Raw genomic sequence first — 6,344 nt, 5'->3', positions numbered from 1 at the left:
TATTTTCATAAATTATATAGTTTCAATATGTTACAAAATCTTTTTTGGGCATTCCGTATATTTAAGATATTTTTTATTAAAAGACAAGCATAACGGTAATAATAACAAACAACATGTTCATAGCTTATATAGTTTCAATATATTACAAATTAGTTTCAATATATTACAATTTTTTTATTTTTGGGCATTTCGTACATTTAGGCATTTTTTATTAGACTGCGTTATCTTTGGATGTAAATTTATCATGAGAAAATGAATATAAACAAAATTTCACCCTTTAAAGTTTTCCTTTCTTTTCCCTCATTTTCTACTTGACCCTTACTCATTTCTCATTTTCACTACAAAGGATGGATAATATTATCACATCATTTTTATGTGATAATATTATACATCCTTTGTGGTGGAAATGAGGAATGAGTAAGAGTCAAGTAGGAAATGAGAGAAAAGAAATGAAGGATTTAAATGGTGAAATTTTAGTTATCATTAATTTTCTCATGATAAATTTACAATTAAAGAGAACGCACCCTTAAAAGATAAGCATAATAGTAATGATAACGAACAATGTTTTCATAAATTGTATAATTCAAAACATTACAAACTAGAATCAATAGTAATAAAAAACAAGCATAATAGTATAATAACAAACCATTGCTCCGCCCCTGTCGATAAGCTAACAAAGCAACTAATCTATACTATATTAAAACAGCAGTTTTCAATTTCAAATTGATTGCAAAACAATTTGAAATTGATTTGAGTGGCAATTTTGAAAATATATATGTAATATGATGGTTAAAAATAAATCACATCCTACACCCCCACCCCCACTATCTCACTCACGTATTAACTCATTTAAACAAATCTGCTAATCAATTATTAAAAAAATTGACGAGCAGTGGAAACAAATAAATTATGGAATATTATTAAATAACAAAAATACAAATAAATTATGTAATAATATCATGTTGATTTTAACATGTTCTTTGATATTCAGTTTTATATAAGTTTACGCATAAAAACGAGATGTATTTCATTGTTTTTAATTACCATAATTAGGAATTTAATGTGTATTATATTAAATTTGAAATATTTTTTAGTTAATGCAAGGTCACCAAGAAAAATAAAATCAAACTATTTTAAATGGAATGATCATAAATTAGATCAAAGAAATGATGGACACTATTCTTCGTTGGCAAGTGATTAACATAAATAATTAAAATAATTTATTGATTTAGTTCTTATTTTAATTTATTGATTTTTATATATGATTGTTTCATATGAAATTTATTATATTGTAGCTCATAATTTTATTCATAATTTGTTGGCCATCAATTTTTTAATTAATTATTGCCAATTATTATCAGAATTTGTTTTATGAGTTTAAAATAACACAATTATTTGATATCAATTTAAGCAAATGCCAAAGTGGATAGAAACTTTTCTTCCACAAATGATGAATCGTTCAAAGATGATGGGCTTATTGAAATAAATATTGAAGAAATGCCTAACAAAGGTATTGTATAAACATTACCAATTTCTTTTTTTATATATTTTTACTTGAATTTGTTAATTTATTTTTATCAGAAAAAACAAGTCTTCAAAATTCATTTGAAATGAGTAATTTGCAAGTTTCGGATGATGATGCATTAACTGCCATACATATTCAAGAAATTTCAATGACAGATACACTATACATATATATAGGATAAATATCATGAAAACCCCTGAAGTATACCCGCTTTATCAAAAATACCCTGAAACTTTCAAAATGTTCTTTAAACCCTCAAACTATCAGGTTTTATCAAATATATCCTGCATCTATTTTTCGGTCACCAAAAATGTGATGTGGCTCGCCGGATGCCACAATGTAATTTATATTCTATTTTTTTAAATGACATGGCAAAAACGACGTCGTTTCGTACCATATCATTTTAAAAAATTCACTGTGAAATTTAAAATTAACTCCAATCGTGTTTGAAATTAACGCTAATAACCTAGAAACAGCAGTTTTCAATTAGAAATTGATTTCAAATTGATTTGAATGGCAATTTTGTAAATATTGAAAAAATAAATGGCTAATTGAAAATTTATGTATATTTATAAGAACATGGTTTTGACCATTTCTTTCAAATTTTAGTTCCAAAAGACGTGGGTCTTTTTAATCCGGAAATTATGCTTAAAAAAAAACAGCAAATCATGTGCATAATTCCATTTCTCATGCAAATGATGCAATTATATCTAAAAGTGTTTCGAGTTTTTTTATTCAACTACAACAATATGTTAATACATATAGTTTCACTTATATCTACCACAAATATTTTTTTTTTCCTTATCTTTACCCTCTAACAAAGCTTATTTTTCCTCAATCTTTTTTATAGTTTTTTAATCTCTTCATTTTTTATTTCTTTTTTTCATTTTTGTTTTCTTTTTCCAAAAATAGTTTATCTTTAATATGATAAAATATTTAATAAGTAATATCAATTTAAAAATCATGATACATGCTTTAGTTTGATATGTACTCCTTCCGTCCTTTAAAAGTGTATAAATATCACTTTTGGTAGCACATATTTTAATAAATATTACGTGAGTTTGTTGTATGAAAAAATTAAATCTGACCTCAATATATATATATATATATATATATATATATATATATATATATTATAGAAATATAGTTCTAACAATAACTTTTTCCATAAATTTATCTTTTCTTATTCTTTTCTAAAAATTGTCAAATTTAATTTATGAAAAAATATTTAGTATTCATCTTAACTTAAAAACCATATTAAGATCTTTAATTTGGTATAACAATTATAAATACATAAATTTTAGAATGAATATTCATCTAAAAAATTATATTAATTTTAAAAGTATAATTTGTATTCATTTTAATATAAATTTTTAGATGAATACTTAGTTATATATCTAACAATAGAATTTCTTATATGATTTAAATTTATTTAATTTGTGGTAATGTTTATGTACGAATAATATATTTATTTATATAGATTAAAAATGAAACTTTAAATATGGTTTACATTTATTTAATTTTAATTTTTCAAATTCTTCACTACATGTTAAATTTTAATATAAAACTGAAATAATTATATGATATAATAACTATTTTACTTTTAGTTAGATGCAAAATTTACTGACTATTGTAATATGCAACAATTGATTTGTACATAAAAAAATCTTAAATTGAGTTACGGTTATCGTAATTCTATTTTTTTCATTATAATGTAATTATTATTTTACAGTACTTATTAAATTTAATATTATACTCATTGAGTTGATAATATTGTTATTATAGACTACTTCGATTAAAATAATATAGTTAACAAAAATTATTTTTTGTTGTCAATTAAACTAATTATAAAATATTTAATATGTATATCAAATTAAAGATCACGATAAGAGATTTAATTTGATATATTTTATGTAATTATCCGATTTAAAATGTAAAAGATATATTTATTGAAAGATTAGAATTAAAAAAATTCTCTCTCATCTCTCATCTTTTTTTGAATAAATTTATTTTTCCAAAAATTTTATTTTCGTTTTAAATATTTTTTTTGCTTTTTCGTCATATCAATTTTTATTATTGTGAAGTATTCTTTATTTTGTTATTTTTTTAATATTAAGCTCAAATATATTTAGTTAAAATTAATTTTATTATATTTATAAATATAATAATTGAATTGGTATCAATTGTATATAAATATAAAAATATAAAAACGTTTCCCGTGCATCGCACGGGGTGCAAATACTAGTTACCTAACGTAATTTGTAGTTCATTGTTTGCCGCAAACTGTTTGAACCACTAATTTTCCTAGATAACTTAGGAATATTGTGGACAATGATTTAATTGGGTAAAACAATTTCGTCTTTACTCTGAAAAACGACAAAATTGTTTCTAAGGAAAAGTCATCAGATATCAATCCAGTCCGAAATTAATGGATTGACTCAATTAGCCCATCAATTTAAAAGGATTATGATTAAAAAAAATTAATAAAATAAAAATTATAGTATGAATAGCCCGACATCAAATAGGATCAGCCCAAAATTAACCTCGAAATCCTATAGGATTGACCCGAAAATTGATTCAATATTAGAAAGTTATATTCGTCATCTTTTATTCAATACTCTGTATAAAATATTTAGATGTAAAAATTAAAAATTGATAATTATATAATAAAAATATTGCATCTTTCTAACAAATATGTTGAAATGTTATTTAATTATGCGTATATTTATTTATTACAAATATAATATTATTAAGAAAAATATTAATTATTAAAAAAAGAAAAAAAAACGAGCCCGACTAGCCCGATGGGATAGCACGAAACTCGAATATTTTAAAATTTGGATTGAAAATTTTCAACTCGATTAACCCGCACTCGAATAACCCGTAAACCGACAAAATTATGAATTGTCCCAATTGACATCCCTCTTCGTCAGGTAATATATAGAACTACTCACTTTGCTAATCATATCTATAATCTCTCCCCACTTCATAATTATCTACATCTTATATCCACTTTAAAATCTAATCGTCAGGTAATATATAGAACTACTCACTTTGCTAATCATATCTATAATCTCTCCCCACTTCATAATTATCTACATCTTATATCCACTTTAAAATCTAATCGTCAGGTAATATATAGAACTACTCACTTTGCTAATCATATCTATAATCTCTCCCCACTTCATAATTATCTACATCTTATATCCACTTTAAAATCTAATTAACGTTTTATTACTCTACATCCACTTTTATAATTAACTTTAACTTTTACCCACTTTAAAATCCAATCAACATTTTTGTTCTTTTTTGTCGAAAATTAGCTACTTGCACTCAATAAGTATTTTTAGCAAGATTCTCAATTTTGGACAAATATTTCTTCATGCTTTTGTTCGAGATGCGAAGCATACAAATTCTACGTTACCAAAACGTTATCAGAGAATAGTTTCATATATGTGAATTCATGCGCATTTGTCTTGGTATTTAATTTGACATAGTAGGCCTCAATAATAGTTTAATTACCCAATTTATTTGCTTAATTAAAACACTACACAAGTCCTACGACATTCAAAATAACACATTTAATTTGCAAACAGATGAGCAAATAACCCTCCATCATAACTAAAACTGGATCTTACCTCAAATACACAACAAACTTAATCAGAGATTCACCGCCTAAACCCCCCAAATATCATTGTGAAATGGTTTTGAGCTTTAAAATCTCCCATTTTAGAGCTGCAGCAAGAATTAATCATGGATTACTGAATCTGCAGAACAGAAAATGTTATCAAGATCTACAATTAGCCAAACAATCGAGTGCAAAGATTCAAATCACAACGGGATCCAAAAATGTGATTATATCTAATTTCGGCCGATTAAATGATAAGCTTGGTTCCCAATAGTCGGAATGGGAGGCATAGGTAAGACAACTCAGATCTAAATCAATAGAATTATCTCGTAGTCTTACACATGACTCCCATCTCGAAGATTGAGAAAAACATGATAATTCAAACATGGTGAAAGTTAGAAATAATAGGAATGGTGATCAAGGGGCGAAATATATAGAGGAGTTGATGCGGCGGCGGAGGCATTGATGTTGCTAGGGTTTAATTTAGTGACATCGGCCAAAGCCTAATGCTCAATCTAATTGAAACGTGGAAGGTTATAGAGCGTGCAACAATTCTTTTTCGTCCATAAGAATATTCAGCGTTTTTTTGGCACATATTTTGATAAATGTTACTCCTTCCCACGCATAAATAATGGGTTGTTTTTCTTTTTGGATTGTCCCACATATAATGACTTGTTTCATTTTTAGGCTATAATTAACAAATAATTAAAATTTTTAATTAAGGTCAACAAAACCCTAATCATTTCCCACCTCCACCAAATCTGCTTCTCTGTCTCTCTCTCACTCTCGTCAAATCTGCTTCTCTCTCTCTACTCCACCATCTCCCACCGCCTCCACCACCTCCGCGAAAGCAAACAATTCGGCGTCGTTCCCCTTCTCCTTGGTCTCCTCCTTGTCGGCTCCCTTTCCGCGGCCACAGTCGACAACGGGGGCCCCTGGAGCACCAATCGCCGCCGCAAACCGATATCGGACCGGGTGGTGGTCGAAGCGACGTGTGGAGACGGATTCGCTCCGGCCTCACCCTTGGCTGCGACTTCTGTTTATCCCTCTTATTCGATTTATGTTTTCTCTAACTTCGATTCATGTTCTTAACTTTGAATTAAATTCTATGAACAATTTGGTGTTGAAATTTTTTTGTGTTGCAATCTGATTTTGGAGCTTAATTCAGTCAGGGAACCCAAATTTTGGGCA

This window comes from Salvia miltiorrhiza, chromosome 3 (genome assembly GCF_028751815.1).
Source record: "Salvia miltiorrhiza cultivar Shanhuang (shh) chromosome 3, IMPLAD_Smil_shh, whole genome shotgun sequence".
NCBI classification, from domain to species: domain Eukaryota; kingdom Viridiplantae; phylum Streptophyta; class Magnoliopsida; order Lamiales; family Lamiaceae; genus Salvia; species Salvia miltiorrhiza.
The sequence above is the reverse complement of the archived record's forward strand: the minus strand, read 5'-3'. Positions refer to the sequence as shown.